This window comes from Pleurodeles waltl, chromosome 5, assembly GCF_031143425.1.
Source record: "Pleurodeles waltl isolate 20211129_DDA chromosome 5, aPleWal1.hap1.20221129, whole genome shotgun sequence".
Classification (NCBI taxonomy): Eukaryota; Metazoa; Chordata; class Amphibia; order Caudata; family Salamandridae; genus Pleurodeles; species Pleurodeles waltl.
Genome location: NC_090444.1, coordinates 690,739,161 through 690,764,972, shown reverse-complemented (window position 1 = coordinate 690,764,972; position 25,812 = coordinate 690,739,161).

Sequence of the window (25,812 nt, the reverse complement as noted above, 5' to 3'; positions counted from 1 at the left end):
ACCGCTCCGCTGGGCCCTTCATCTCAAGCACCGCTCCGCTGGGCCCTTCCTGTCAAGCACCGCTCCGCTGGGCCCTTCCTGTCAAGCACCGCTCCGCTGGGCCCTTCATCTCAAGCACCGCTCTGCTGGGCCCTTCATCTCAAGCACCGCTCCGCTGGGCCCTTCCTGTCAAGCACCGCTCCGCTGGGCCCTTCATCTCAAGCACCGCTCCGCTGGGCCCTTCATCTCAAGCACCGCTCCGCTGGGCCCTTCATCTCAAGCACCGCTCCGCTGGGCCCTTCCTGTCAAGCACTGCTCCGCTGGGCCCTTCATCTCAAGCACCGCTCCGCTGGGCCCTTCATCTCAAGCACCGCTCCGCTGGGCCCTTCATCTCAAGCACCGCTCCGCTGGGCCCTTCCTGTCAAGCACCGCTCCGCTGGGCCCTTCCTGTCAAGCACCGCTCCGCTGGGCCCTTCATCTCAAGCACCGCTCCGCTGGGCCCTTCCTGTCAAGCACCGCTCCGCTGGGCCCTTCCTGTCAAGCACCGCTCCGCTGGGCCCTTCATCTCAAGCACCGCTCCGCTGGGCCCTTCATCTCAAGCACCGCTCCGCTGGGCCCTTCCTGTCAAGCACCGCTCCACTGGGCCCTTCATCTCAAGCACCGCTCCGCTGGGCCCTTCCTGTCAAGCACTGCTCCGCTGGGCCCTCTCAAGCACCGCTCCGCTGGGCCCTTCATCTCAAGCACCGCTCCGCTGGGCCCTTCATCTCAAGCACCGCTCCGCTGGGCCCTTCCTGTCAAGCACCGCTCCGCTGGGCCCTTCATCTCAAGCACCGCTCTGCTGGGCCCTTCGTCTCAAGCACCGCTCCGCTGGGCCCTTCCTGTCAAGCACCGCTCCGATGGGCCCTTCATCTCAAGCACCGCTCCACTGGGCCCTTCATCTCAAGCACTGCTGGCCCATTGGCAGGGCCGGATCTGTGTCGGCCAGGGCTTCTCGAAGCACTCTGGGCACCATGCCTCCTCCAGAACCAGTGGAGTCTGTAATCCACTTGATGGACTGTGGCTTTTCACTCCCCAGGATGGATCAGTGGGCAAGCCACCCACTGTAGAGACTTGAGAGACTGTGGCTTTGCACTCCCCAGGATGGTACAGTGGGCAACCCACCCACTGTAGAGACTTGTGAGACTGTGGCTTTGCACTCCCCAGGATGGTACAGTGGGCATGGAGGCCCCTCGTGGATCTGGCGTCGTGGACTCAAGTGGCTGAGGTGCCCCCCTTCCCTTCACCCTGAGGTGCCTGTAGTTTTACTATCTGATGCCCCTGCAGTGTTCTCTCCAATGGAATCGGGTCTCGTGTGTGGGCTTTGCCCATGTGTTTAGGCCCATTGGCCCACGAACAATGGATGATAGCCAATATGGCCCGGACTTTTGACCTATGTATAGATTGTTCATGATGTAATATATTTTATTTATATATTTCATATTTCACTTAACTTCAATTATGCTATAATATACTTCATTTTTAATGATCATTTTATTTTGTCTTTGCATTCTTCCAGGGGGGTTGGGGGGTGTCACTCTGACTTGTTGCTCTGCATTGATGTGTGTGTTGTAGTGGGTGAGGGTGGGGGTGGGTGTGTGGCGTATGTGTGTCCCCGTAATTTTTGGCCTCCCCCCTCCCCTGTGTCGTAGGTGCAGTACTCACCGTTGTCTTCTGTGCCGGCGTTCGTGCTCCTGGTAGAGGAGCAGGTAGACAATAGCTGGTAGGATGTGTAGTTCGGGTTCCATGCTGTCCAGATTCCTCGTGGAGTGTGTAGAGGTGAGCGTTTTCCCGTTCGAAGTCTGTTTCCGCTGTGTTTTTATCGGCGGGGCTCCCGCCCCGGAAAAGGTGGCGGATTGGTGAGTTGTGATAGGCTGGGTGGTACATTGTCTGCCGCCTGTCTGTTGGCGGTGACCGCCGCGCTGCTTGTCTGTACCGCCGTGGCGGTCGGAGTGTTAAAGTGGCGGGCTGTGTTGGAGGTTCCCGCCAGGGTCAGAATTCCATTTTTTTGGCCGCCTGCCTGTTTGCGGGTTGGCTGCCGCTTTTACACCGACCGCCAGGGTTGGAATGACCCCCTATGTCTTTTGATACGCATACTTATTCCTTAAATTACATTTTCTCTTGTAAGATTAAAACTAGGGTGGTTTGCAGATATTTCGCAAAATATTCTACGAAAGTGTATATGCTGTGTATGCTGATAATGTATATGTTCCTCAATGACCTTGTACCACACTTAATCCGCGTCTGGGTTTTATGCTCTAGCTACCAGATTGTTTTTCATTCTTTTAAAAGGAGACTCCTAAATGGGCTCTCCTCCTTTTCCGTGAAAGATTCTGTTACAACTCATGACTTTACAGTTTGGACTGTACATAACATAAGTTCTATTCTATATCTACAAAGATGTCAGATTGTATCTGTTTGAGATGGAATGTTTTATCCCTATATTCAAATAGAAATATAATTGACTGCTCGTTATTAGTTTACTGCTCATCCAGGATTCGTATTATTTCTTGCCAGTGGCGGCTGGCAGCTTTGGGAGGGGAGTGGGCGGGGCACACACACACACACACAGACTCATTCTTTCAGACACAGACATGCACGCCTGCACGCTCATCCATTAACAACACTCATTCCATTCAAACATGCACGCACGCACCAAACATTCATTTTACAAGATCACACAAATTCATTCCTTCACACACACACGCACGCACTCACATCCATTAACAACACTCATAACACTCAAACATGCACGCGCGCACCAAACATTCAATGTAAAACATAACACACATACATACACACACACACACACACTTACCTTTAGCCTCCAGGTCCCAGGAGGGTTGGGACTGCTGCCTTCCCTCATTGGCTGACCTTGGGTCAGCCAATGAGGGAAGGCAGTAGTCCCAGCCTCGTCACAGAGTGGGATGGGGTCAGTGAGACTGCTGACCCCACCCCACTCTGTGACGAAGTGTCACTGATTGACACTCGCCCTGGGCACTTCAGGGCTTAAACCTGAAGCGCCCAGGGAGAGTGTCAATGGGTGACGCATTCCTCATCACCCAGGGGAGGGCCTAGAGGCACCTTTGCTGGGCCGAGGAGGTCACGCCCATAGGAGCTGTGATCTCCTCATCCCAGCAAAGTTCAGCTCAGGCAGCCAGGAGTCTGCGCAAATTGCGCATGGCTCACTCCTGGCTGCCTGACCTGAACATGAAGAGTGTCTGTCAGGCTGACCTTTGTTCAGCCTGACAGACACTCTTCATGGGGTGGGGGGCGTGGCCCCTCCGCCCTAAAGGACGGGCCGCCACTGTTTCTTGCTCAGGTTTTGCTCTTCATATTTTGGCCATATGGCCTGACGAGGGCTACATGGCTCCTGTTGTTCACTTTTTGGAGTGGAGGGAGGTATTGGGGAGAGTTTGAGGGAGAAGGGGAGGAAGTGCTGGTTTTGGGTGTAGTACTGTCCATAGCAGACTTTGTAGTTAATGTGGGTAATGCACTTCGTCTGTTTTCTCACTTCTTTCTCTTTCTTTTTCTATTTCTTCTTTTTCATTACCTTATCCCTTTACATTCCCCTGTTTGGCAACTATGCCATTATGTACTCTTCTTCCAGCAGCGCCTGCTTCGTAATTGGAAGTTAGGCCTGATGTGTTCTTCTAAACATCTACTACCAGATGTTCATCATTTGGTGAAACACCACTATCTCCGGACTCCTCTCTCTTAATGTCTACATTATCCCCTAAGATCCTATCTCTCAGCACAAAAGGCCTTAATCACTCAATTAAGCAAAAAATAGTTTTGGACTGCTGTCATAAATTAAAAGGGGATATCATCTTACTCCAGAAAACCAGGACAGGCCCACAGAGGCTTGCAGCATGCAACACTCTTGGATTCATAGTAGTGCATGTTTGCTAGGAAAAACAAGAAAAACAGGGTATTTACTTTTATATCTAAACATGTTAAATGTAGTATAGAGACTCTGGCTCATGATCACAGTGGTAAATGGCTTATTTCCAAAATATCCAAAGACAACATGTCAGTTTTGTTGTTAAGATCTACAGTCCCACTGCTGATAAATCAAACTTCTGGGTCTCCCTAAAAACAAAATACATGAAGTACCTAAAGGCAACAAATATATTCTTTGGGGTGTTTTCAATCATCCATACAATACCACCTTGGATAGAATATCAAGATGGCTTTATAAATCTACCTGCTTACATACACAAATGAGCAATCTTTTTGAAGGAAATTATTTGGTTGATATTTGAAGATTGCATAACCCAACTGGCAGCAACTTTACCTTCTACTCTCACCCTCACAACAATATCTTGAGAATAGGCTGCATACTAACCAGCAAGAATTTAGTCCATTTGGCCTCTGACCCTCCTATAGAATCAATCCTTATTCCAGAGCATGAATGCATCACCTTAGATATTAAACACTCCAATCCAATAGTCAAGAGCATTTGGCGGAGAATGAATGATGGCATTCTTGAAGACCCAGCGACCAAAGAACAAATCTCCTGATCTATAATTCACTTTTTTCAGATCATCAAAATGCCAGTCATGTCTGTGGAGATGGTTTCGAAGGCGATGAAGGCAAGCCTTAGAGGTGAAATACTCAGGATTATGGCGACTAGGAACAGAAATATGAATATGCGATTGAACTTCTTAGGAATGCAGATCAAAAGACCATAAAGTGAAAGAAAGTTATCGTAAGATCACAATATTACAGTCAGGATGAAGCCACCTAAATAAGAATACAATAAAATTCTAATTGAAAGAGCCCACGTTTAGTTAAAAAAATAAATCCAGAAACCTAGAGTGCAATCGGGCTGTAAACTTCTAGCTCTAACTCTTAAAGAAAAAAAACTTGATTCACATCTCAGTTATTAGACACAAACACAAATATTTTAGAAGCTTTCTAATCTTTCTACACTGAATAATGCAACCCAATCCAAACAGATAGTATGAACAGCTCTTAACAGCTCTGAAGCTTATAAAAGATACCTGGATGCAATTAAAATACCTAGACTGTTGAGTGAAGTGACTGCTGACATACAGATTGATACAAGTGAAATTACTGAAGCTATTAAATCCCTAAAACCCAAGAAAGTAGAGGTCTCCTTCTATCAGTGCTGCTAAAACATTCTTTTACCTCATCTAGCTGATCCTTTTAAATCAATTTTGAATTATTGGGAAAGATTACAAAGACAATCTCAGAATCTCACTTAGAACTGATACCTAAAGAAGGTAAAAGATCCCTTAGGGATACAAAAATGTTGATCCATATCACTACTTAACACAGATTATAAAATGTATACTAAACTACTGGTTTCTAGGCTAGAAAACATTTTCCTCTCTCATACACTTGTCCCAGACTGGTTATGTGAACGGAAAATTAGTTACAGACAATATTCACATTTTTTTTGCTATACTATAGAAAAGGTAAAATTGATCCCTTCTCTCTCCATGGCTATGGCCTGGGATGTAAAAAAGGCATTTGAAAAAGTCTCATGGACCTTTCCAAATGATGTCCTGAAAAACTTCAGTGTAGTTGACTGTTTTCAACATATGGCCATGTACCTTTACCACAACCCCTCAACCTGTATCAAACTCCATGGAAAACTGTCTAGCGAATTTCACATCACACAGGGGATGAGGCAGGGTTGTCCTTTCTCCCCCCTACTATTCCTCCTCTCAATAAGACTTCTTCAAACCATCAGAACAACTATTAAAATAAAAGGCATTCCTTTTCCCAGTGACCCTCAAAAATTGGCAGCCTATGCTGATGACGGTTTGATGTTTTCAACCAAAGCAGAGACGGTGGTGCCAGAAGTCCTTGATACCATCTCTAAATATGCTAACCTGTTATGCTATTCTTTAAATATGGAGAAAAAAAATATATCACCTCCGAAAATGCTTTGCCTGCCGAACATAGGTAAACAAGCTAACCTGAAATGGCAACCTTCTAAACTAAAATACCTAGGCATTGAATTTTCGAATATGAGTGAAGAAACTAGAATGCACATAGAGAATACTTTTCTGGCAGAGGTCAAAAAATTAAGTGATATGTGGTCACCTAAATATATCACACAGTGGGGACGTATAGAAGTGCTCAAAATGATGCTAGTGCCACAGATTCACTTCTTCCTGAGTATGCTTCTCATGAGACTGTATGTCTCCTTCCACAAATCTGTCAACATACTAATAACCTCCTTCATATGGGAAAAAAAGGGAAAAAAAATTCATTATGGAAACTCCAAAGAAATAGATTTAAGGGAGGTCTGAGTCTTCCAAACTTCAGAAGTTAGCAAAATGCATTTGTAGCTAGACAAGCCGCATTGTGTCCAAATCCGGATTCCCATTCCCACATGGGTTGATATTGAGGTTGAACTAGTCAGTTCTCTCTCCCTAATCAGCAATTTAACAATAAAACAAATTAAAGTTCCAAACTCATATCTGGTGCTTAAGGATACACTGGCAGCTATAAAAACCTTAAATAACTGCTTCATGCACAAAATAAGGAGACCTAAGTTGCCCTCACTATGGCTGAACTGCTCCATTAAAATTGATCATGCAATACATTTCTGGAAAGATTGTGCTGCTCATGCATTCTGTTCATTAAGGATCTTGAAGGGATCAGGAATCCACTGTCTTTTTCTATGCTTTCTGAGAGGTTCCATCTCCAGCCTTATGAGTTTGGTCAACCTCACCCCACAGATTGCCTTACTTTCTTTGGGAACCTAATGATTAAAGCCCACACACTGCATTACCAATATACAAACCTTGCAAAAAACTCTAAGTCAAATAATAAAAATATTCAAAATAATTGGGAAGGGTCATGCTTTTGAAACAATATTAGGATAATCCTTCCCTCTACTTGGTAGGAAATTTGCAACTCCCTTCTGCATCACAACATTTCTACCCTATTATACCAGTGCAAATATGGGACTGCCCATAGATTGTTTTGGTTCCCTGTGCATGTACACAAATTTGGACTAACTGATTTGGACTCCTGTTGGTATTGTGGTTTCTCTCCTGGTGATTTAGATCACTTACTTTTTATTGTAGACTAGTTAGACCTTTCTGGATGGAGATTGAATGTGTTCTTTATAAGATTTTCAACACTAATCTCACCTTAAACCATGTATTTGTCTCCTTAGGAGTCTTAGCTTGCTCACCTGTCCCTCTTCTAGGCACCTGGGATAGTTTCTTGCTGGATAAATTACTCGCTATTGTGGCAAACTGGCAAAAGTACAATAACATCTCAAATCACATGTGGTGGATTTAGGTTGCTTTCCAAGAAGTGCAGACAACATGCAACTCAATGCAACTACAACGCCAAACTTCCCCATCTATTATAATACAAACTAGATCTTTACCTAGAAAAAAACAAGTTGGCATAAACATCAACTCCTACACAATATATATGGTCTGTAACTCCTTAGAGAACCCATCCCTGCCCCCTTTTTCCTTCTTCCTTTCTCTATCATTTTTTCATTTCTATAATCTCTCTTTAGAAAATTATTGCTGCTTATTCTTTTAAGGTGGATAAATTGTTTACTTTCCTTCCTTTGACTGCAAAGCAAAGTGAGAGGATTTTGTAAAGTGAACAATATGACAAACTTGCTGGGGAGCAGGCCAGGGCCACTAGAATTATGTCTCAAGGGAGGCCTAAATTAAGTGGCAAAATATACTATGTGGAAAACACAAAATATGTGGCTCAATGTGGCACATTTTGTCATAGTGTTACTTCATTATTTTGTCATTTTTACATGTTAGCAGTGTCTGGGTAAAGGTTTCACCTCATTAGTGCCAGTTTCACATCCAAATACAGATATAAGTAACTGTAAGTTTACAATTCAATCTTTGCAAAGGACCTTCCACTGCACGTCAGCGAGTGTTACAGCATTCTTACTAACTTTAAATCCGTTTGATTTTTTTCATTAAAATCTGCAGATTATCCAGCAGATGATGGATTATGTGGCAAATGCGGCTAATTCATAATTATGCTGAAAATGCTGCAGCCTCATAATTGCCCAATTCCAGTGGCCCTGGATACGGGGAGTGTGAAAAGTATGACTATATGATGTCAATTTGTTACTAATACACACAAATGTGAATACCTGTAAATTAACTGTACAAATATTTTAACAAATAGCAGTTATAAATGCACAAATGAGCATATTTTGTTTTGCAGTGTGATGGAAACAAATATTTTAATATGATCAAAACAAATGTTCATGATACACGAAGGATAAATATTGTAATGTATTGTATTGCAGTATTCTAAATGTACTTACTACCCCTATGTGTGGCACTGAAGCGCTTACCTACATAGGCAACAAGTAACATTATATAGGTTGTGGTGCTTGGTTGTAGGAGTGTCTGTCTTTGTTTACAAAGTAATGTGGGAAGTGTTTCCATGTTCTGCATGATGATGACTGAGGTGCCATTATCGTGTTAGGTGGTGCACGTGTAACAGTGTGGTGGGTGATGATGATGATGATGTATGAGAGACATAGATTCACAGTTTATGTTTTTTTTGGACACTGGAAGCTCTGAACAGTTCTCTGGGTCCCTTTGTGATATTTCTTATGATTACAGTATGGTCATCTGCTAACAGCGCTACGTTTTCCAATCATAAATTTTGTGCTGTGTACCTGAACAGGCATGGTTGGAGCGTAAGAGAAATGGAGAGATCTGCTGGCATTTGCATTGTTACTATCATCCCATATTTGGATGTCATAGCGAGATGAAGAGAAGTGGCCCCGGTGTATAGGTATTTGGGACCTGCAGTAGCTGATAGATTAAAGTCCTCCCATTGACGCGCAGTGTGTGACAGAACTCTTCAGTTATTCCAGGCCTGTTAAATTAGTAATGGCTAGTTTTGTGATTGACAGTACTGATGACAGACAACCTTAAAGCAGATATGTTGTATGTGAATGTAAGAAGTGTAGGATAAAGAAGGCTACCGATAGGTGAGTGTTATGGTATTAGTATTAGTGTGGGCTGGAAATGTTACATATGAAATTACATAATTATATAATACCCAGGCAAACCATGGGTCAGCTCTCCTTATGTTACCAGCCCCGAGAAAGAAGGTAGCTGGTTTTCTACAAAGCAAAAAGCAGCAAGCCCAATGGCAATGCACCTCCCCCAGAAGAGAGTGACAATTGTCCTTTATGAAGTCCCAATATGTGCACAACACCAAATGCGCCCGCTGCCCCAAGCTGCGTCCTCAATGGAGGTCAAATATCCAATCCTTATAGTTGATGGTGCACCAATATAATATAACCACTTTAATTTCACTTCCGAGTCCACAAGTGTCCACAAGTGTTCATTCACAAATCCTTTATGTATTCATATCCTTTTTCACCAATAGTACATAGGACAGAGACAACATGCTTCATTCACTTTCCATGAACTTCATCAGGGAAGCAATACAAACATATAAAATATAATGCATCTAAACCCCAATCCACAACTATACATACATTGACATTTTCTACCCATAGAGAACAGGGCAAAAGAGACCCCCTTTTTGTTCAATTAAAAAGACACCATTACAGGTGATATGAACAAAATATTAAAAATGAAAATATAAAAAAGCATTATGGGCACAGCATGTGTGTCACTCATACATACAAAATGGTTAGTTACTGGCTTTAATGTCATATTTAATCTTATATCTCATTTAATAAGAGCCAACATATTATAGACATTGTTTATTTAACCATGGACAATGCATTTTATATATATATATATATATATATATATACTAAGGATCAGTAGTCTGGGAATTATTATTTACATTAAGCAGCTGCCAAATTGTGAGACCAACAGTGAGATAGATCACTTGCCATGGGTAAGTTCAATCAACTCTAAAGAACTCCCCCTTAATGAATGGTACCATAGTTCTATGAATCATACCTACCAGTTGTTCCAAAATCTTATACATCTATACATCTCACCCGTATTCCAACTTATTAAAATCTTCAGTAAGGAACATACATCATAGATTCATGTACTGGAAATTTGAATTCCATAGACATAAATGCGGTATAGCCACTAGGCCACTCCAGAAGACACCTGAAATCAAACACAAAATTCCATGAGGGCGAACCTTTCCACAGCATCAAAAATGCAATTTAATGGAACACCTTATCCGCACATCACCCGTCTTCCATACGTAAAACTCCCTGACCCATTCGGCATACTCTTTATCATATTGCCTATCCCCGCCGGGCACTGTGCTACCCATCTTATTGACAAACTCAGAAGCATTCGCCACATCCTCTCTAGGTGAATAAGGGTGCCGGCCTCACCATGAGGCTTAAAAGTATCTCGTTTGTAGCCTCCTCACTCCCCAGCGCTCTCCCCCTTTTGCTCAAAATTTAAACCATCAACGTGGTTGGGAGTGCCACGTTAATCCCTGAACGTGATTTTACTCCCCCACCGATCTTACCCTGATACGTGTCCTCTACATAGCTCAGCGCTTGGACCTCCTAACCGTGCGTTTTACGCTCATCTGCCCTTTTTTATCCTCCATTCAGTGGCCCCCAGCAGCCACCTGACCTAAATGGCCAGTTCATCCATTCAAAGGACAGTAGCACTATTTTAACTATTTAAAGGGAAACCGCATCATTTTGACTAATGTTCTATACAGTGCTACTTAGATGTAACAGGAATAGATGCATTTGCCATTATGAAGCTCCTCGTTTACATAGATTAAACAAAAGAGACGACCCAACACAATGTTCTCATCAGTCATGCTATGTTATCATTATTGCAAGAATTTTAACAAACGCGCATCCTTATTTCACCTGATCGAATGGGCCAGACTTCACCATTTGAGAGGGGACACACCCTATGGCGATGACCTGTTTAACATGGAATTACGCCCAACAATAACCTGTGTGGATAAACGTTTAACTTTAACAAAGTCATCATCTCATTTTAACCTATATAGTCTTGGATTACACTTAACAATATTCTACCTAGGCATGGAGTTAGATCACAATTCAGCAACTTTGTTGTGTAGCCGTTTTAATCAACGCTCAAGCATAATCACCCCTCCAATTGCACAGAGTCATAATTCCCAAAGTATTAAAACATTTATTCTCATTATATCCGAGCCAAATAACCCTTATCTGTACATACAAGGGACTCATTCAGAAAAACAGACGTTTACATCCAATTTTTCCGAATGGTCCAATATTATGTAACGCACATATATCCGTCGCATTTGCTGGTTTGGTTGTTTCTAATCTGTGTATTGCAGTTTGAAGACTGAGCTTCTGTTGCCAAAATGTGCGGTGGTATAGTTTTTTTGGAAATAGCCATGATTTCAACTGTCGTCTGAAGTCTACATTCTCCTGGATCAGTGGTCTCCAAATTTTTAATGCCACGCCCCCCAGTTGAAAAATAAAAATCATTGGGCCCCACCTCAGAATTTTTCACAATTATTTTATAAAGATGGCAATGTTTAAATATGTCCAGAAGTATTTAAACATTACAGTTAAGTACTGTTACCTTTTTAAAAGTGCAATAACATGTTTCTGCTAAAAAAAAACACTGTTATCTGTGTAATGCTTCTTTTGGCCAGAGCCTGGTTCCCCCCCGGGATCACTTGAGGCACCCCTAGGTGGGGCCCGCCCCCCAGTTTGAAGACCTCTGTCCTGGATGCTTCGAATGCTGGCTGGTACTGAGTTCCAGAGCTTGGCGGTTTGTACTGAGAAAACAGTGCCTCCTAAGGATTTGTTATGATAAGATGGTATGATAATAAGTGATACAAACATGGAGCACAGTGTCTTGTTCAGTGCTTAGCTTAGTCAGTGAGATTCAGGGGGGGTGAATCTCACATTCCCAACTAAAAAAGCAGTGGGCTACAGGATGGAGAGGTGAGAAAATCAAAGTTTGGGGTGGTCTGTTTCCATGACGAAACTTGAGACTGGCACAGCTTTCCAACCGGACTGTAGCTTTATAGCTCACTGTAGCAGGCTATTTGGCTTGGGCCTTTAACAAGGGAAAGGGACTTTAATTCCAGTATAGCCCAGTTACGGAGGGCTATAGGGCTATTAGAACATTGTGCCACTAGACGGCAGAATGTTCTAATAAATAGAAGAAAGGCCTCATGGAGCCCGAGGGGACTTGATATCCCCTCAGGCTCAGTGAGGTCTTTGTTCACAGCAGCAGGTCCATGTTGGCCATTTCCCGTTGGGATAGAAGGCAGAAACAGAGGTTTCCGCCCGCTGACCCAGCGGGAAACTCGTAATGGGCCCGGCAGGGAGGCAGCCACAATGGAGGCAACCTCTCCGTTGGAATTTTGGCGGACGGGTTTTTCCGTCCTCCGAAATCGTAATGAGGCCCAATATGTACAAATATGATGCAGTTTCTTCAAAATTTGAAAAGTGTATTTCTTTAACGTGCTGGCCTGTTTCGCAGTAGTACATTTGATTATATCACTGCACAGACAGACATTTATTAAAAGTGATAGTTTTTAGAAACCTTCATTGCTAGCCCCCAATACCAATGCCATTAGTGAACTAAGAGGCACGTCAGTAGACACGCAAACCCTAAATGTGGCCTAGATTCCTATTATACATAAAGCAACATTATAGTCTATTAAATCAAACATGAGAAGTGCTTCTACAGCACACATCCTGAACGCAAGTATTTAAAAGTACATTCATGTGTGATAATAAAGAAAAAGGAGGCTTTGTCATATAAAATATTTGTCTAGGATCACACAATTTTGACAAGCAGGGAATACGATGCTAGATTATCTGGTTTCACATCTTGAAACTAAAGCACCAGATGGGGTTCTCTGTCTCCCCTACATTCATTTTAAAAGTCACTTCTTTGTCTTTCATTCTTAGCTCAAAGTGAGAAAAACGAAAAGAGAGATGGAAGACCCAACTCAGGGCCCCTCGATCCAACTACCAAGAAGAGAAGGTATTTATTTGTGGGGGGTGTCACAGCTTAAACACTCCTTCTGAAGCGACGCCCCTGGTCTTGTTTTGTTTGTATTACTTAAATATGCTTGTAGGTAGAAAGATCCTTGAAGCCTCTGGGGACAAAGAAATGTGCCTTGAACATTGCACTTCTTGCTATAGATAGCCAGTGGATTGATTGCAAGACTGGAATCGTGTCTTATTGGGTGAAGGTGGAGAAGAAGTCTTGTAGCAGCATTTTGGACCAATTATATTTTGTGTATGATGAATGATTACAAGTGTGAAGATGTCTTTCAATTTCTGTTGGTATCCAAGGTATGGGAGAATGCGAATGCGAAACAGTGTTTTTATTCTGTAGAATGTACTCTGATGTTATTAATGTGTAGTATCAAATACAGGTCTGAATCCATAGTCACCCCTAGATATCTGACTTTTCTTAATATTGTGGAGGGGCCACATATTTCTTAGGCCATATGGTGGGAGGCTGTTTTTGTGCCATTGTCCACTGGCTTTAATATCTGTCTTTGCATTATTTAGTCCTAGTTGGTTATTCATCACCCATATGTTTATGGCCCGAACGCAGTCATCAAGCTTAAACTGTAGAGGTCTTCCAGACCATCTATTTTTTAAATGAATTGGGTATCATCTGTGTATTTGTAACAAGTAAGGTTGAATGTTGAATGAGGTTTGGTAAGGTATTAGGTAGATGCTAAAAAATAGAGGGGCGATGATGGACCCCTGAGGGGACATCAGTGTTGTGTGTGATGAGGTAATGCGAAAGGTGTTACAAACACTAGTTAATAATCACAGCTGGGAGGCCAAGAATTCAATGGGCATTAGTTGACCTCCCTTCTTACCTTTTGACATACATGCGTCAAACAAGCATTTGCTGTATGAAAAGATTAAGCAACTGTAAAGGACATTGACTCATGTTGTTATGAAGCCAGCAACTGTCATGACCTGTTCTATTCCTGATACTTACATGGTTGTCCTAAACCCTCCAGCCATTCAAAAGCAAAGTTCAATCAGGAAACTCCACATTCCAATTTGGCATAGTGCTTTAATTAGCGTATTGTGCTGGGGCAGAGCCATCACAAGTCAAGTAAAATTTACCTTTGAATGACATTGCCTCAGCCTACATTGGCTTATTGTGAAATGTAGCTGCGTGAGATAAAATATCTGTTCTAGAGATCTTTATTGTGTTTGCAGGAGTCAGATATTTTGTTAATGTGTTTGCTTCAGAGGGCTGTAAATACCCTGACTAGCAGGAGTGTGAATCTGAAATTACCCAGTTTAGCCTGCCGTGTCATAAATGACTGCTATAACAGACTATCTTTCAAAAATTGGTTAAATATCTAGGTAACCCTACCAGGGTCAATACATGGAGGATTTATCTCATTGAACCAAATTCTGTGGAAACCATAATCAGGACATCTGAGTCTGAAAACATATGTATCATAATTGGCCTCTCTAGACATCTCTGCAGAACATTGACTAATATTTTTTGATTTTCATATTGTAATGTGAGATTTATGTAGTATGAATCGGCTTTTTGAAATTTATTGGCTCCTTTCAAATTCTACTTTATCCTTATCTAATGTATGGTCATAGCAAACAAATTGCTTTTATGAGGTCCAATGCAATAAATGTGCTAAATGCATTATTCTCAAGGAATATTTGGAGAAGCTTTTTTATTGGGAGATGTGTGGGAATGCTGTTTGGTAAGGATTATTTGGATCCTCACAGATTCTGGAATATTCGTTCACAAAAATATGAGCAAAATCTGTGATTTAGACAAAGTTTGGTGTTTGCAGGGCATTCTGGGTAAGAAAAGATATTGTGATCCACACAAGCCACACCACTTCAGACTACCCTAGGTGCCCTGGTCTCAGAAATGTCTAGGGGTGGCATGTTTCACTGGATGCCAGCCGAGTTCTTTCCTAAATACTACAGCTCCCCACAACACCAGAATAGGTCAATTTGCAAAGCTAAATCTTGATATTTTCCTGTGTCATTAGAGGGTTTAGGCAGCTTATGGGACCTTTCCTTTCACTGCTAATAGCCCAGTCACAAAAGTGGAGTACTATTGTAATCAGGAGAAGTGTAAGAATTCAGTGTTGTAGGACATTTGTGGATCCAAGCAGATTCCATTAGCATGGTCTGCTTTCACTTCTGATCTGCTGTGTAATGTCAGAGTGCTGTGTAATAAAGCAAAACTAAAAGGCAAGAAAGCATTTCCCTGTCGCTCTGAGTTTGATTTCGGGAAAGAAAACGTTTCTGGTATTTTTCCACAAACATTTTCTTTTACAGTACTGCAGATAACACATTGAATTCCACTGCACTCTGATGGTAGTGTGGGAGATGCCAATGGGCTGTTGTCCGCCCTAAAGCGGATAAACCTCACCAAATCAATGCAGCTGTATGTCCTTTCCAACAAAAATTGACAACAAGCTGCTGGGATATGATGGCCACATTGCACTAACTTTGTTCCATGATCGTAGGGGACTTCTTCAGATCTAGGATGCCCTTGGAAGGTAGGCTTCTGGTACTGTGGGACAGTGAAAAGCATATTAGTCAAATAACAATTGCAAGCACTGCTAATGAATATGCACATCTAAAGGAATGTTTCATCTACCATACATGCAAAAGTATGGACAAATAGAAAGAAGATAGGGTTAAGAGGGTCTAGAAAAAGACAGAAGATTGAGAGAAAAAAAGGAAAGTAAATAGAAAAAGCAAGAGAGGCAAGAATGGGAAGGTAGAGGCAACAACATATAGAAATAGGTAGTAGGGAAAAGGTTAAAAGAAACAGTAGGGACAGAGATTACGAGATGGAGAAATAGAAAAAGTAAGCGTGAGCCTAAAGGAGCAAGATGAGAGCTACATGAACATTAAGAAAAGCTGTTTGGAGATGTTAAGTGGAATTTACAGTTTAGCATGTTTTGGCTAATACATCTGACCTAATACAATTGCAATGGACAATATTCTAGAAAGGGAACTTAGTATAAGATCTCAAAATGACCATACGTTGGGGTCTTCAAAGTCCTAATGAGGTCTAACTATTGGTACTTACTTGATACACAGTGTGTTTTGCAAATTAACAATGGCACCCTGTTTTTATTTGTTATTAAATGCTCTTGGTGGGAAGGTCTGACACATATTTTAATTTGTCAGCCCTGTTTACATTTGCTGGTATAGTCCATGTAAAGTACGATCTATGTATTCAGAAGTGCTACTATTAAGGAGAAAATGCGACTTTCTAGTGTACATTTAGGCATGGCAGTCTCTTAACTGTTTCATAACATGAAGTTTGACCTTTATCTGCGCCTATAGTAATGCCGAACAATCCCTCTGCTAGTAAAAATGTTCATTTCTAGTACACACTATAGGTTCCCATGCTTTCTACTTTCACCACTCAGAAATGTTCATGGTCATCCAAGTAATGTTAGCCACATAGAGAGTGCCACCTTGAGGATTTTATGCAAGGAGTCTTAATGCATGGGAAAGAGTAGAGAATATCCATAATTCCAGAAGATAAGGTCTCTGTAGCATCTAAATGGGAGGTACCATGAAAGCAGCATCAAAGAGAGATGTTATCACAGAGCAGGATTCTAGATGCAAACTGTGGAACCACCACACTAGGAGCCTTAGAGGCAGTGGTGCTGCCTGCCCATCGATGGTCCTCTAGTGGAGGTGAATTTAGTGTGCTCAGCCAGACCACATGCCATAAATGGACCCATCCTGGGCTCCCGCTATCACCTCTCCTTTACCATGCCTAACAGTATTGCTGGGTGATGTCTAATGAAGGTATCCTTTTGTACAACGTGTGTAACTGCCTGCCTGTAACTAAAAGAGGTGAATGCCAATGTTGGAGCCTGCTTCAAGACTATGCCGTTTTGGCTGGTGCTTTTGATTAAATGTAATTGAACTATCCATCTTCTTTCACAACCATATGGTAAAAATAATTTTGGGACCTTCCAACTTCCCCTGTACTATGACATCTAAATTCTATTTAGTCTTCACCAACGTACCCGCCCTAAAATATTTAAAAGACACTGTTAACCACTAATTTCTCAAAAGGTTATTGATGGATATGCTCCAAGCTTTCTGTAAAGGTATTTTAAATTAGTGGCAAGGTAAATTAAAACTTCACTTACAAAGTTGGGTGCAATTAGGAAACTCCACACTTTATTAAGTAGATGAAGTTTCCTAACTTCACCTGAGGGTAGGTTTATCATTTCAGGCCATCCAGCTGTGATGATTTTGTGATGGAGAATGTCCCAAGTACGACATCCTCCATCAAAAAATGTTGAGCGAGGAGGTAATATTGTGGGACGGAGGGCTCTGAGCTGAAGCCACTTTAATTTAAAAAAAAGAAAAAAGAACTTCATAACTTTGCATCCCACAAAGAATGAACAGATTAGAATTTACACAAAGTTGCGAGTACGCCTATTTTACATGGTTACACCCCTCTAATTAAATCCCCTCTAATTGATAAGATTTAAAGATCGATTGTACAAAGTTGATTGAGTGTGCTTTAATCCATGTAGTTCTTCACATAGAATTACAACAGGTGCACCTTAACAATCAACACCTGAATATCAGTGGCACAGAATATCATATCAAGACAGAATGTTGAATCAATTAATGTCTAACCATACATTTTGTATGCCTTACTCCACATATATGTACCTACCCAATATATCTATATATATATTTTCAAGAAATGTACATGTGGAGTTAGGAATAATAGATTTATACTTTCCTATATGCCCTTACCTTTTGATATTCTGTTGTCATTATTCGTCTACCATGAGATTCCGGGGGCCAATATTTAGTAACACAACCAGCCTTTAGGAAATAATGCATCTATAGAGCACAGCTTTAATGTTTGGTCATAGGTGAGGGCCATGCCCACCTAAAAATATGCTTCTGGCTACGAGCCTGGTTGGAGCCTGCCAGTAAGTACTCACATCTTTTCTAAGCAAATGCCAGGCTCAGTTAAGAATTGAAGTTAATGTCACCAATTAGAATGGTGATTAATGGAGTACCACACTGCTCATGCAGTTTCTCTTCAATATGAAGTCACTATGAAGTCACTTCACTACCTGTGTAAGTCCAAGGTCTTTTTCAGAACTATACAGACAAGTCATTTTTATCTTGTGATGGAAGGTATTGGCAAATTGCAACATGTACTATAGTACAAATTGCAACATGTATTATATCTCTTTATGTCTCTGATGAGGCTAGGAAGCGTTATGATAGTCATTGTGTTCCCTGAAAGTCCTTTCTGAGGGCCTGGTTGAATGGGCTGTGAAACTGTGGTTTAGTATTTTTTAGTTGTTGGGTGTGCTGTGTGGGGATCGGATGCGCTCCAGTCATGGTGCAGCAAACGTATAGCTGTGTTGCACAAAGTTCTGCGTGTAGGCACGGTCATCTATACAAACATCTCTCATTTTTTGCAGTGGCCCGAAGCATAGAATCATGTGACTGTAAACAGCTAGCTTTATAGCCCACTCTAAGGTTGCGGTCAATTGTTGACGGTCAGAGTACCAGCAAAGTGGGAAAACTGAAGCAACAGTGCTTCAGCAGGGCTGCTACCATAGATCCAACAAAAATGTTCATCTTCCCTTTTTGAGGCCCTGGGAAGGATACAGACACATAAGACGGTCAAACAGTTAATGACTGCACATGCGCAAGTGGTGCAGCAACACAGATCTGCAGTCAGATGTAACCATAGATTTTGCATCCTCTGTGAAGTTTTCATAAACTCCAACTGGGATGGTGAATAATAGAGGAACAAATGAAGTTGCTGTCTGAACGTCCAGGAAACCACCTTTATTGTGACATATCAGATCAGTCCAGGAGATGGTGAGTATTAAGGGGAAGCTTCTATGGCTTACTGTGTATATGGTCCACACAGATACGGCAATGGTGCAGCACACAGTGAAAGCATCCAACCCTCCAATGGATGAATGGATGGGAATTGGTGGATAGGTGTAACCCTCAGGCAGTGCGCATGAAAACGTCAGATAGCTACTGATTATGTAAGTCACACTCTAGAGTCTGCCCAGGACCTACTGGGTGCACTTGAAGGAATGTGATGCTCCAGCCCACCAACGTATGTCAATCTGTGCTATCTAAAGTGACCAAGGTATGGTAGTTTATGGAGCTCATCCAGGAGAGAAGGTGCAGTGAAGGGGATGGAGTGGCTTCCAGAACCACCAAACAATGTGAGTGTATGAAATCTAAGGATGAGTAAGAGACGGACCCCACTATGTTATGAATTCATATCTTTTAAGGGAACTGCCTTAGCCTTAAAAGTCCTCGAAGGTATGCATACATTCTCCATGTTACGTAAAGACACTATGGCCCTCGTTACGACCCTGGCAGTGCGTGATAAAGTGGCGGTAATACCACCAACAGGCTGGCTGTACCCACTGCCAAATTATGACCCTGGCGGTGATATCTCCGATAGACAGTGAATGTACCACACTGACCGCCAGGGCGGAAACAACATGCACCGCAGCGGTAGCCGCCTACAGCCAGGGGGAAGACAAAGTTTCACCCACCATATTATGACATAGCAAACCGCCACTTTTCCGGGGCGGTACCACGCTATCATAAGCCTGGCAGAAACAGAACACAAAAGTCAAAGGACTCACCATTGGAGACACAGAGAAGAACCACATCACAATGAAAACAGAACTGCATGTTTTACCGATGATCTTCTACGTCATGCTCCACCACGAACACCGGTGAAGACTTTGATGGTGAGTACAGCTGCCTAGCACACAAGGGGGGGGGGGAAGAAACTGAGAGTGACACACACACGCACAACACACACCCGACACACACACACACACACCATACACACAAGCAGATGCATCAGATAATCAATTTGTCCACGATAATCGGCAAAATAATGCAAGAACAACAGGAATTGACTACAGTGACCATAATAAGATCAACATCAAAAATAATAAGTTGATGTGGCAATGCAACAGATATGTACAAATGTACAAGAAAGGGACACTGTCCAGTCCATAGTTCACAGGGGCCACATGGCCACAGGGCAAAGTCCAAAGCCCCACTTGATTCCTACACCAAAAAGGAGAGAACACTGCAGGGGAATCAGTTGGCAAATAGCCAGGCACCTCAGGGTGAGGTAGGGCACCGCAGCCAGATGCAGAAACAAGACCACTGGTTCCGGAGGGGGCAACATGCCCTGTGCTAGGTCCTGGGGAGTGCAAGGCCACAGTCTCTGAAGTGAGTGACTTGCCCACTGGTTCTGGAGGGGCAACATGCCCATTGCTTTATCCTGGGGAGTGCAAGGCCACAGTCTCTCAAGTGGGTGACTTGCCCACTGGTTCTGGAGGGGGCAACATGCCCTGTGCTTGGTCCTGGGGAGTGCAAGGCCACAGTCTCTCAATTTGGTGACTTGCCCACTGGTTCTGGAGGGGGCGACATGCCCATTGCTTTGTCCTGGGGAGTGCAAGGCCACAGTCTCTCAAGTGGGTGACTTGCCTACTGGTTCTGGAGGGGGCAACATGCCCTGTGCTTGGTCCTGAGGAGTGCAAGGCCACAGTCTCTCAAGTGGGTGAATTCCCCACTGGTTCTGGAGGGGGCAACATGCCCATTGCTCTTTGTCCTGGGGAGTGCAAGGCCACAGTCTCTCAAGTGGGTGTCTTCACCACTGGTTCTGGAGGGGGCAACATGCCCTATGCTCGGTCCTGGGGAGTGCAAGGCCACAGTCTCTCAAATGGGTGACTTGCCTACTGGTTCTGGAGTGGGCAACATGCCCTGTGCTTGGTACTGGGGAGTGCAAGGCCACAGTCTCTCAAGTGGGTGAATACCACACTGGTTCTGGTGGGGGCAGGCCGCACAGCAGCCCATGAAGGCTGGACTATATGGCGTCCACTGGCAGTTACGGCTGCACTGTGCTGGTGGTTGTGGGAGGCTCCTGCTCAGCCTCTGCACTCTCCGATGGCTGCACTGTGGTGGTGGTTGTGGGAGGCACCTGCTCAGCCCCTGCACCCTCCGATGGCTGCACTGTGGTGGTGATTGTGGGAGGCTCATACTCAGCCCCTGCACCCTCCGATGGCTGCACTGTGGTGGTGGGTGTGGAAGGCTCCTGCTCACCCCCTGCATTCTCTGATGGCTGCACAACCATGGCTGGCAGTGGGGGCTCTGTGACAGCTGCTGATGCAGGCTCCTTCCTCTTCTTGGTGGCTGCTGCAGGCTCCTTCTCCTTCTTGATGCCTGGTGCAGACTCCTTCCCCTTCTTGGTGGCTGGTGCAGGCTCCTTCCCCTTCTTGGTGGCTGGTGCAGGCTCCTTCCCCTTCCTGGTGGCTGGTGCAGGCTCCTTCCCCTTCTTGGTGGCTGGTGCAGGCTCCTTCCCCTTCCTGGTGGCTGGTGCAGGCTCCTTCCCCTTCTTGGTGGCTGCTGCAGGCTCCTTCCCCTTCAGTATTTGTGGCCTGGAATCCGTTCCACCACGAGTAGGTGCTGCTGAAACTGGGCCCATAGACTGTTTGGCTGAGGTGCTTGGCTGGGTCCTTGATACCCTGCCCATACATGCAGGACGGGGGTAGGGGTAGGGAAGAGGTCAATCTGGGAAAGGAAAAGCTTTTTAGGGACATTGGGGTGGGAAGAGGGAGAAGTTATTGGAGTGGAGGATGAGGGAGTGGTTGGTGTAGGTGTTTGCTGGATTTGGGTGCAGGTGCATGGGCTGTATGCTGTTGTGAGGTAGATGGCTGTTGGGTGTCTGAGTGCTTGTGTTTGTGTACTTTAGGAGGGGGGGACAGATACGGTGGGAGAGGACACAGAGGACGTGAGCATGGATGTTGTGGAGGTGTCTTCTAGTGAGGTGTGTGTTCTGCTTGGTGTGCTGATGATGCAGGTAGTGGTTAATGATGTAGTGCATGTAGGTGTGATTGTGGACGTAACTGGGTGGGAGGTGGAGGAGGAGGGGAAGACAGTAGAAATAATGGATGTTGTCTTGTCTTCAACTGGATGGTGTTTGTGTAAGTGCCTGTGGGATGAAGTGTGGTGCTCGTGTTTTCCTGTGACACTCTTGGGTGTTGTCTTGTGTGCATGCTCGTCTGGCTGTATGCTTGGGATGGGTTGGGGTTGAGGAGAATGGGACTGGAAAGTGGTAGTTGTAGTGGGGACTGTAGAAACAGGGACAATGGCTGCCATCAGAGAGGAGGCAAGAGCCTTGATCGATCTCTATTGGGCCACCAATCCACTGTGAATGCCTTCTGGGAATCCCATAGATTGCTGCATCTGGGCTGCCAGTCCCTGGATGGCATTCACAATGGTTGATTGCCCTACAGAGATGGATCTAAGGAGGTCAATAGCCTCCTCACTCAGGGCCGCAGGGCTCACTGGGACAGGGCCTGAGGTGCCTGGGGCGAAGGAGGTGCCCACCCTCCTGGGTGAGCGGGCACAGGCAGCTCACTGAGGGGCTGCTGGGAGGGCATTGCTGGTACAGGGGTGGCAGCTGTACCTGTAGCTAGGGTGGTCCTAGAGGTGTCCGCCACCACCAGGGAGCTCCCATCGGAGGAGGTATCAGAGTCAGTGTTGTCCCCTCCAGTCTTTGCCGTGGTGCTCCCCTCACCCTCTGTCCCACTGGTGCCCTCAGCGTCGGTGGACTCTGCCTCCAGGGTCCTGTGGGATGCAGCTCCCTCTGTCGTAGGTGCCTCTGCTCCTCCGCCAGATGATGCTAATGCACACAAGGACAGGATAACAAAACAAGAAAGGGGGGAGAGAGACAAAGGATACACTGGGTCAATGACTGCACCAACACCACTGTTGGCGTACCCAGCACCCTCACACACAGGGAACAGGCCTACGCACTATGCATTGCACTACCAGTAATATTGTTAGCCACCAAGGCATGAGGAGAAGCACACACCGCTAACTACAGCACACCTGGGACCCACGCAGCCCTGACCAGTAGTGGATGCCAACAAGCTAGGTGGGCAGCATTCCCCCTTCAGACCCTTAGCCGCCAGAAGACCTACGCTGCTATGTCTGGCTTGACCTAGGGGCACCCACTGACCCACAACCACCACCCGGATACCACCTATCCTGCTGTGAGCTTCAATGATGGCCACTGTACTCACTGCCTTGTGGCTGCTGTGATGCCCTCAAGTGCCCATCCGGCTCTGGATAGGCCACCACCAGTATGTGGGCTATCAGGGGGGTCAAGGTCTGACCGGCACCCCTTCCTCGTTGGGAGGCCATGCCTAGCTAGGCCTCTGCGGTCTTCTGTGTCCTGCGTCTCAGGTCCTCCCACCGTTTCTGACACTGGGTGCTTCGCCTGCCATAGACCCCCAGGGTCCGCAGCTTCTGGGCGATGGCATGCCATATACCCTTCTTTTGATGGGCGCTGACCTGCAGAGGCAATAGACACAGGAAAATAGCTTTAGACAAACAGTCCAGCCTGTTACACATATGGCCCACCATACCCGTTTCCATCACCATTTACACACACATGGCCCAGCACAGCAACCTGTATGCCGCCAAGAGGACATCCACCCACACCCTTACACAAGGCCTTCACACACACAACTCCATGCATTCATGCCACATGCATCGTGCTCACAGTGTACTCACCTGTTGGTCTGGAGGCCCATACAGCAGTCCGTATTGGGGGAGGACCCCATCCACCAGTCTTTCCAACTGTTCCAAAGTGAAGGCTGGGGCCCTTTCCCCAGTCACACGGGGCATCATATGTTCCAGACACAGGTCACAGCAGCACATGCAGTGTAGATCCTCTCCAGTGGAAGATCAGGTAGCAAGTGAGGGATCAGATAAAAATGGCGGTCACATCCATGCCGGTGTATAGCGTCACCGCTGGCGTAGATCACCATTGGCCACTATAACCCATAGGGCTCCACTTTAACCAATGAGGAATTGCACGGCGGTTCCCGACTGCCTCCCGCAAAGGCGCACAGCGTCAGCGGAATAACCTCACTTCCACCTGTCCCTCCACACAGGGCAGGCAGACGCCATTTCAGGATAGGGGGGCAGGCCCTGGAAAATTGCTGCATTACTGGTGAAATTAGGGCATACTGGACAAATCACACTGACCAATTACAAGTTAACAGCATGTAAAGTTCTGTTGTAGCTCCATTGTTCAGTTTGGGACCGGCTCCTCACTCTTTTCCCTTATAGATACCTAACGCTGCGAATGAATAGGAGATGGAGACATACCCCCGTGTACAGACCCCTGGTGGACTTGGCAACAATGGAGGACAGGCAGATTATCCTCACCTATTGATTGGACAGGGCCAAAATCACAGAGCCTGACCTGATATCTGCTATCCGTCATCCCACTGGGATTCCCCCTCTTGTGTGCTATCAGTGCTCCATTTCTTGGCAACTGGTTCTTTCCAAGTGACAGTGGGCTTGGCAGCAGGAATGTCACAGCCAGTGTTCTCAGGCCCAGCCACAGTGAGCACTGCTGCCCTGAGTGAGGAGGCTATGGACTCCGGAGATCCATCTCTGTAGGGCAATCAACCATTGTGAATGTGATCCAGGCTCTGGCCTCCTCCCTGATTGAGCCATTGTCCCTGTTTCTACCCTCCTCCCTCCAACTTCCGCTTCCCAGTCCCATTCTCTTGAACCCCAACCCATCCCAAGCACACAGGCAGACGAGAATGCACACAAGACAACACACAAGAGTGGTACAGACAAACACAAGCACCACACTTCATCCCACAGGCACTCACACAAACACCATCCAGATGCAGACACACCAACATCCACTATTTATACTGTCTCCCCCTCTTCCTTTTCCTCCTCCTCCACCTCCCACCCAGTTCTGTCCACACTCACACCTGCATGCACTACATCGTCATCCACTACCAGCATCATCACCACACCAAGCAGAACACACACCTCACTGGCAGACACCTCAACAACAGCCATGCACATGTCCCCTGTGACCAAGCACAGGGCATGCGGCCCCCTCAGAGCAAGTGGGCAAGTCACCCACTCGAGAGGCTGTGGCCTTGCACTCCCCAGGATCAAGCACAGGGCATGTTGCCCCCTCCAGAACCAGTGGGGTATTCACCCACTCGAGACCCTGTGGCCTTGCACTCCCCCGGACCAAGCACAGGGCATGTTGCCCCCTCCAGAACCAGTGGGGTATTCACCCATTCAAGAGACTGTGGCCTTGCACTCCCCAGGACCAAGCACATGGCATGTTGCCCCCTCCAGAACTAGTGGGCAAGTCACCCACTTGAGAGAGTGTGGCCTTGCACTCTCCAGGACCAAGCACAGGGCATGTTGCCCACTCCGGAACCAGTGGTCTTGTTCCATCTCCCGGGTTAGGTGCCCCCCTGTCCCCCATTCTCCCTGAGGTGCCTGCCTATTTACTAACTGATGCCCCTGCAGTGTTCTCTCTGTGTTGATGCAGGTGACACGTGTGACCTTGGATTTTGGCCTGTGGCCATGTGGCCTACGAACATTATGGACTGGGCTGTTTCCCTTTTTCTGTACATATGTATATATCTATAATCTTGCCTAACTTATTTGTCATGCTGTGTTGATCTCATTACATTCACTTTTTCAAAATCGTTTTGTCCTTGCATTATTCATCCGAGTTACTTGGTCAAACTGTTTTTGTAATGCAGCTGATTATGTGTATGGTTTTGGGGGAGTGTGGTACGTGTGTGTGTGTGTGTCACTGTTGTTTTCTTCCCCCTCTCCCTTGTGTGCTAGGCGTCTGTACTCACCGTCGTCATCTTGGCCAGCATTGGTGTTCGTGATGGAGTAAAACGTAGAAGATCATGGGGAAAACATGCAGTTCAGGCTCCATAATGGCGTGGTTC